Below are 8,662 nucleotides of genomic sequence, written 5' to 3' on the forward strand. Positions count from 1 at the left end.
GACCACAGAAGAACGGGTGAGGAGGAACCACGAGTCTGCACTTATGGAAGAGCATGAAGGAGACTGAAAGCATCTTGGCCCCTAGTTGGATTTTGGTGATTAATGACAATACGAGATTACTATGACTAATGTGTGTTTTACAGAGGCAATTAAGTTAGGTCATGGTAACGATAATTTATTGGGCAATCATGGTTGTCATGCCCCTATGATGGAAATCGTTTTTGTTTTCAAAGGATGGACGACAAGGTTAAGGATGGACTAGTTCTAAGTGTCGTTAGGTGTTAAAGAGACACTTAGAGTAGTTTAGGACTTTGTTTTTCCTTTGGCCGTACTATTAAGGGGGTATGGACTAGTAGCTTGATCTAGGTGAGTCTAGTGGGTTAGGTGTGGTGCACACTTGTCAAATCTAGCACTAGGTAGCTCCAAAGTAGCCCTAAGATCAATTGGAGCAAACTTCATTCACATATGTTGTCGAGTTAGAAGTGAATGGAGGGTCAAATATTGATCGGACGCTGATCCGGTTGTGACCGGACACTGGCAGTAGAGTTCGGTCAGTTCATTTGATCAAGGAGAAGTTGTCTGGTTGTGATTAGACGCTGAGTGAATAATGACCCAATGCTAGATGCCAGAGTCCAGTCAACTCTAGTAAGGTTCTAGAGAGGGAGAATCCTGATCGGACACGTCCGGTCAGTGCTGATCGGACACGTCCGGTCAGTGCTGACCGGACACTGGTCAGGTTCTGGTTACTGACCGGATGCTGAACAACAAAGTGACCAGGCTCTGGGCGCCAGCATCTGGTCAAAATCAGTAAGGGTCTAGAGAGCAATTTTTGCGACCGGACGAGTCTAGTCAGGGCTGACTGGATGTAGGTTAAAGTCCGGGCACAACTTAATGGCTCTATGGTGAGGAGAACTGACCGGAGCATCCGGTCACCCCACAGAACGCTCCTAACGATTCATTTTGAATGAGGGGTTATAAATACTTCCTTTATTCATTCAAGGGAGGTCTGTTACCCATTTGATCAGCTGAGAAACATCCTTGAGACTGCTTTGGAGAGCAAGAGCCTAGTGAGGTGATTAAGATTTGAGAATCTAAGATTAAGGCCTCATTAGTGCAAGGAGAGTAGCAAGTGTGCATCCACCCTTCTCATTAGGCTTGTTGTGGTCAAGTGAGAGTTCATGCTTGTTACTCTTGGTGGTCACCATCACCTAGATGGCTTGGTGGTGATTGGGAGTTTGGTGATCATTCGACGGAGCTTGTGGTTGACCCAACTCAAGTTGTGAGCGGCTGTGGGTGATTCACCACGATGGAGTGTCAAAGAATCAATCCGTAGAGAGCACTTGATCCTTGCATGGATCAAGGGGGAGCTACACCCTTGCGTGGGTGCTCCAACAAGGACTAGTGAGGAGTGGCGACTCTCCGATACCTCGGCAAAACATTGTCGCATTCCTTCTCCTCTCTTTACTTTGAGCATTTACTTTTAAGAAATTCAATTCTTGTCTTTATATTCTTAGAATTGTCATGGTAGAGTAGGATTGGAACTTAGGGTGATAAACTTTTGTGCGGTAGATCATTAGAATCACATTCTAGGCACAAGGGGTGAAGTGGGCTAAGTGTAGGGTTTAATTATTGCAAAGAATTTTAGAATTAGCCCAATTCACCCCCCTCTTGGGCATCTTGATCTTTTCAATTGGTATTAGAGCCTTGTGCTCACATATTTAGGGTTAACCGCCTACTGAAAGATGTCCCATGGGGATAGACCTCCTCCTATCTTTGAGGGAGATGATTTTCCTTATTGGAAAATCCACATGGAGGTGTATTTAGAAGCTCTAGAAGTTGGAATTCTTAGAGCCGCCTCTCAAGGTTTCCTAAAACCAAGGGATCCGGCACATCTTCAAGGTGATGAAGTGAATTATAAAAAATGGAATGCAAAGGCTAGAAACACCATCTTTAGAGGCATTTGCAAAGATGTGTTTAACCATGTGAGGAACCACAAGGACACCCATGCACTATGGTCAGACATTTGTGCGCTCTATGAGGGAACTAAGAGTGAGCGTGAGGAACACTATCATCTTGTCATGAAAAGACTTAATTCTTTCTAGATGCTTCCTAAAGAAAGTGCAAATGAAATGTACTCACGCTTAAATGTTCTTGTCGAGGAAGTCAATGGGCTTGGACTTACACAAATGCAACCATCCGATGTTGTAAAAAAGATCTTGAGTGTCCTCCCCATTGACAAATATGGATACATTGTGACCGTGCTTCATCAAGGTGATCTTTTCACCGCTACACCAACTCAAATCTTGGGAAAGATCAATGCTCATGAGATGTATATGCACATCACACCACAAGATGGCTCTTCCTCTACCAAGAAGAAAGACAAAGACTTGGCATCCAAGGCTAGCTAAGAGAAGGGCAAAGCAAGAGTTGAATATGAGAGCTCAAGTGATGATGAAATTGATGATGCAAGTCTTGCTCTCATGGTGAGAAGAACTGCCAAGATGCTAAAGAAGCTCAACAAGAACAGTGTCAAGTTTGATGGCACAAAAAAAAGTTCTTCACTAGCAATAGAAGGAAGCCAATCTCTAAGATGGATTGCTATAATTATGGAGAACTTGGTCATCTAGCTCATCAATGCTCCAAGCCAAAGAAAGACAAATACAAGAAGAAGTACAAGGGCAAGAAAGATGACTCAAGTGATGAAGATGAGAAGAAGAAAAATGAACCATACAAGAATAAAGATGGCAAGAAGAAGGATTTCTACAAGAAGAAGAAAAATGGCAAGGCATACATCGTCGGTGATTAGCTCACGGATATTGATTCATCAAGTTGCTCATCCGATGATGATAGTGAGAATAAGAAGGTGGCCGCTATTGTGATTGATTCTTCATCATCTTCACCAACACCACCGCCATCATCCTCTACACACCTATGCCTTATGGCCAAGGGTGAACGAAAGGTATCAAATGATGATGATAGTAGTGCTGATGATCATGCTTGCAATGATAATAGTGATAGTGATAGTGATGATGAATTTGAATCACCTTCATATGATGATCTAGTCAAATTGCTAAATCAATACACTAAGATCATTAGAAAGACTAGAGATAATAATGAAAAGCTAGAACTTAAGAATAACTCTCTTTTAGCTAAATGTGACATAGCGAAAAAAGCTAGTGTTGAGCTTAGAGAAGCAAATGATGCTATGTCATCCAAACTCAAGGAGCCCAAATCTTCTAAGAAAGAGCTTAAAGATAAACATGATAAACTTGAGGGGATACATAATGAGCTCATCACTAGCTACAAAATGCTAAAAGAAGAATATACAAATCTCAAGATCAATCATGATAATCTTGTTATCTCTCATGAGTTTCTATCCAATGAACCATATGATGCTACTAACCATGTTGTTAAGATTGATATAGCTACATCATGTGATGATTTGATTATTGTGAGGATTGAGCAAGGTTCTTGTAGCAAAGGCAAGCAAGTGGTTGAGTCCGATGACTATGATGAGTATGTCAAGATCAAGAATGAGAATGAGAAGCTAAAGAAATATCTTGAGAAGCTTTCAACCACCAACACCATTGTTCATGATGAGTTTGATAACTTGAAGACTTGCCTATTCACCAAAACATCACTTGGGTGGCTATGGCATAGAAAACTTGCTCATGTTGGGATGAGCTCACTCAAGAAACTTATGAAGAATGAATTGGTGAGAGGGTTGAAGGATGTGAAATTTGAGAAGGACAAGCTTTGTAGTGCATGTCAAGCCAGCAAGCAAGTTGCAAACACTCATCCTACAAAAGCTTTCATGTCAACAACAAAAGTGCTAGAGCTCCTTCACATGAACTTATTTGGACCAATAACTTACAAGAGTTTAGGAGGAAATCTTTATTGTCTTGTGATTGTTGATGACTACTCAAGATATACATGGGTGTTCTTCCTTCATGATAAGACTAAAGTTGCATTATGCTTCAAGAAGTTTGCCAAGAGAGCACAAAATGAGTTTGAAGTGAAGCTCAAGAAGATTAGAAGTGATAATGGTAAAGAGTTTAATAACACAAACATTGAAGCCTATTATGAAGTTGGAATCAAGCATGAGGTCTCCACAACATACACTCCTCAACAAAATGGTATAGTTGAGAGAAAGAACCGGACGCTTATCACACTTGCAAGAATAATGCTTGATAAGTACAACACACCTGAAGCTCTATGGGCAGAAGCTATCAACACCGCTTGCTATGCATCTAGCCGCCTAATCTTTCAAAAGTTTTTTGGCAAGACACCTTATGAGTTGCTCAATGGGAATAAGCCAGATGTCTCATTCTTCTGGGTGTTTGGTTGCAAATGCTACATCTACAAGAAACGACAACACCTAGGGAAGTTTCAAAGATATTGTGATATTGACTTTTTGTTGGTTACTCATTAAAGTCCAAAGCATATAGAGTATTTAATCATGTCACTGGCTTGGTTGAAGAAACATATGATGTAGAATTTGATGAATCTAATGGCTCCTAAGGAGCACATGAGAATCTTGATGATGTAGGTGATGAACCATTGAGGGAGGCCATGAAGAATATTCTGGTTGAAGACATCAAGCCTAAAAATGATGAAGATGATGTACAAGTGATTGATCCACCTTCTTCATCAAATATACCACAAGATGGTGACAAAGATGGAAGAGTAGAAAATGAAGATACTCATATCTCCTATGATCAAATGGTGGCATAAGCACAAGATGTTGATGCTCCACAACCTCCCCCTCAAGTGGTTGATAGAAGAAATTCACCCCTACTACAAGCTCACCCACAAGATCTCACCATAGGGAATCCTTCAAAGGGTGTAATGGCTCAATCTCAAAAACTTACTTCATTTATTGAACATCACTCTTTTGTCTCTTGTGTTGAACCTAAGAATGTAGAAGAAGCTCTTCAAGATTTAGATTGGATAAATGTCATGCATGAAGAGTTGAACAACTTCAGTCGTAATGAAGTTTGGACTCTTGAAGAGCGACCACAAGGTGCAAGAGTCAATGGAACAAAGTGTGTGTTCCGCAACAAGCAAGATGATCAAGGTGTTGTAGTGAGGAACAAGGCAAGACTAGTTGCAAAGGGGTTCTCTAAAGTTGAAGAGTTGGATTTTGGAGAGATATTTGCATCGGTTGCAACACTAGAAGCTATTTGTATCCTCCTTGCATATGCATCACATTATGAAATGAAATTATATTAAATGGATGTTAAAAGTGCATTTTTAAATGACTTCATAAATGAACTAGTCTATGTTGATCAACCTCATGGGTTTAAAGACCCAAGATATCCTAATCATGTTTATAGGTTGTCCAAGGCACTATATGGGCTTAAGCAAGCCCCAAGAGCTTTGTATGAATGCCTTTGGGATTTCCTCATTGAGAAAGGCTTCACCATTGGGAAGCTCGACACCACACTATTCATCAAGAAGCTTAATGGAGAAATCTTCATTTGTCAAGTATATGTTCATTATATCATCTTTGGATCATCAAATGAAGATTATTGCAAAGAGTTTGTTGAATTGATGTCGAAGGAGTTTGAGATGTTAATGATTGGAGAGCTTACATTCTTTCTTGGTTTTTAAGATAAGCAAATGAGAGAAGGGATTTTCATCTCTCAAGAAAAATATACCAAGGATCTTCTTAAGAGGTTCAATATGGATGAATGTAAGCCAATCAAGACACCAATGCCATCTAATGGACATCTTGACCTAGATGAGGGAGGTAAAATGGTTGATCAAACTCTCTACCGCTCTATGATTGGTAGCTTGTTATATTTAACCGCATCTAGGCCAGACATCATGTGTTAGTGTGTGTATGTGTGCTAGATTTCAAGCCAATCCGAAGGAAGCTCATTTAATTGCCATTAAAAGAATCCTTAGGTACCTTAAGCATACATCAAGCATTAGCCTTTGGTACCCCAAAGGAGCTAGATTTGAATTAGTTGGCTATTCCAATTCGGATTATGCCGGTTGCAAAGTTGATAAGAAAAGCACATGCAAAGGGTGCCATTTTCTTGGTAGATCACTTATGTCTTGGTCCTTAAAGAAGCAAAATAGTGTGACTTTATCCACCGCCGAAGCGGAATACATTGCCGTGGGTGCTTGTTGTGCACAAATACTTTACATGAAGCAAACTTTGCTAGACTATGGTGTAGTTCTAAAAAAGGTACCACTTTTGTGTGACAATGAAAGTGTGGTAAAGCTTGCTAATAATCCGGTTCAACACTCTCACGCCAAGCACATAGATATCAACCATCACTTTCTTAGAGATTATGTGGCTAAGAATGATATATCACTAGAAGGTGTAAGGACCGAGGATCAATTAGCCGATATCTTCACTAAACCGCTAGATGAGGCAACATTTTGTCGGTTGAGGAATGAGCTCAATGTGCTTGATTTTAGTAACTTCACTAGAAAATGAGCTTGTGTTGTCCCTTGCATTGCATTGTAATATACAACATGTTTACTTCTTAGTAATGCATTTAGGGCTTGTCTAACATGGTTAAGATAACTGCCGGAAAGTGTATGAAGAAGCTTAACCTTGGATCAAACTTGACAAGCAACTAGAATTACTTTCAAGTATTGCATTGCATATGCATGTATGTTGTTTTGTCGTTTCTCTTCAATCACCCTTTTATTGCCTATTTTCTTAAAAAGAATTATAGCCTAAGGCAAAATACTTTGAAAATTTTGAGGGTTTGAGAGAGGTCACTCACATAAGTCCCAATTGGTGTTTATTTGGGTCTTATTGAAGTTAGGACTTGATTGGGAATAGTCAGCTCGAAGGAACATTGAAGATTTGCTGAAAAAGAGTGACTGGACACTGAAATAGTATTCTTCCTGAGTCTGGTCAGACGGTGGTCCTGCGTCTGGTCAAGCGAAGAAGATGATCACAGGGTCGACTGAACTCTGGCTGCGTCTGGTCATGGGTAACCAAATGCGTCTGATCATGACTTGGGAGGTTTTAGACCTCTCTGTTGTCGACCGGACTCTAGGTGGTAGTGTCCGGTTGTTGCCACCGGAGCGTCCGATCAGTTGAAGTCATGAGGATCCCGGTCTCTTCTCGTTTCCTTTCCTAATCCAACATGGGAGGGGGCACCATATAACCACACCGTGACTTTGACCTAAGCCTGCATCCATCGTGCCAACTTTGCCGCCTCTCACCCTCGCCGCCGTGCTCCTGTGCCCATGCTCGCGCCGCCTCCAACGCCATCGCGCCTCCACCGCTCGCGGTCGCCTCGCGCTAGTGCCCTAGGCCGCGTAGCTTTGCTCCACCACGCTCATGCTGCTCCCACGCCACCGCACTCTCCCATGCCCGTGCCGCTCCTGAGCCGTCGCTCACACCGGGCCCACACCGCCTGCCCACACCACCTGCCAATGACACCAGCGTCGTCGCTGTCATGATCCATGCTAGAACCCTAGCTGCCATCACCAGCACCTCCATCATCGTGCCCCTTCACCGCATTGCTTGGCCACCGCACCACCCAGCATCAAACCCTAATGTTAGGCGATTCCTAGAGGTTCCTCGTGATTCGTTCCTCTGCTCTTCGGTTCACCGGTTCGTCAGATAGCAAGTCCTCGCTTCTAATTTTGTATCTATTGCTTTCTTCTTAGGGCTTCATATCTCTAGATGTATATTGTAATTATTCATATATCCGATCTATTCTATCGTGCAGTGAGTCAATGTTGTTGAGGTTACTTTGGTAGTTGTCTATTAACTCGGGGCCAAGCCCATGAGTATGGATTGAGGCCAAGCCTCAGAAGTGACAGTTGGTAGTTGATTCTTGTCAGTGGCAGTTGTTCTTTTCAGCTCCAATAATGGCACGTGTTAAGAGCACCGGAGGTGGTCCAGGTGATGTGGATCCGAGGCCTCTACCTCGCTTGCCTACAGATGTGAAAGGCAAGGCAAAGAAGCGTACAACAAAGAAGCGCAAGTATACAGATGCTGATACTGATAGAGCAGCAGTAGTTGTAGCCATTGTAGAGCGTGTAGAGAGAGGAGGGGCTCGGAGTGGTGTTCGTATTGTAGACCAGCTTTCACCAGCTCAGAGGGCCGCCATTGAGCAGGTTGAGCGTTGTCATGGTAGTCCAGCTAGGACTGTCAAGCTTGAAGGATGGTGGGTCGCTTTAGAGGAGAGTCAGCCTTAGGGGGATCCACAGCAGCAAACATAGTCAGCAGAGTAGTCAGAGGGCACCCAACAGACAAAGTAGACTTAGGAGGTAGAGTAGGCTGAGGAGATAGAGCAGGCACCTCAGCCACAGTTACGATGCTCTAGTCGTACTCGTGCTCAGGTGACACCAAGGCCAGAGACACAGAGAAGGGATTCTCGTCCACCTCCTAGCCCATAGGGTCCGCCTCCCATGACTCACCTGGACTTGAGGGCAACCATGGCCAATCAGGTGCAGTAGCTTAAGTTTATGCAGTTCAAGGACTGGTTCCCACCGAGGAGGGATGAGCGTGCTTCAGAGGGATTCTATACACCACTATAGGAGAACTTCTACAATGCTTATCTGAACAGTGGTCTAGCTTTCAGATCTCAGTGAGTTTGCTCCATTGAGTTAGTTATTGTAGCAGTAGGAGAGCAGATTCGCCCTCACCTATCTTATCTACTAGGGCTGATAGACTTACTTG

This window comes from Miscanthus floridulus, chromosome 4, assembly GCF_019320115.1.
Source record: "Miscanthus floridulus cultivar M001 chromosome 4, ASM1932011v1, whole genome shotgun sequence".
Taxonomy (NCBI): Eukaryota; Viridiplantae; Streptophyta; class Magnoliopsida; order Poales; family Poaceae; genus Miscanthus; species Miscanthus floridulus.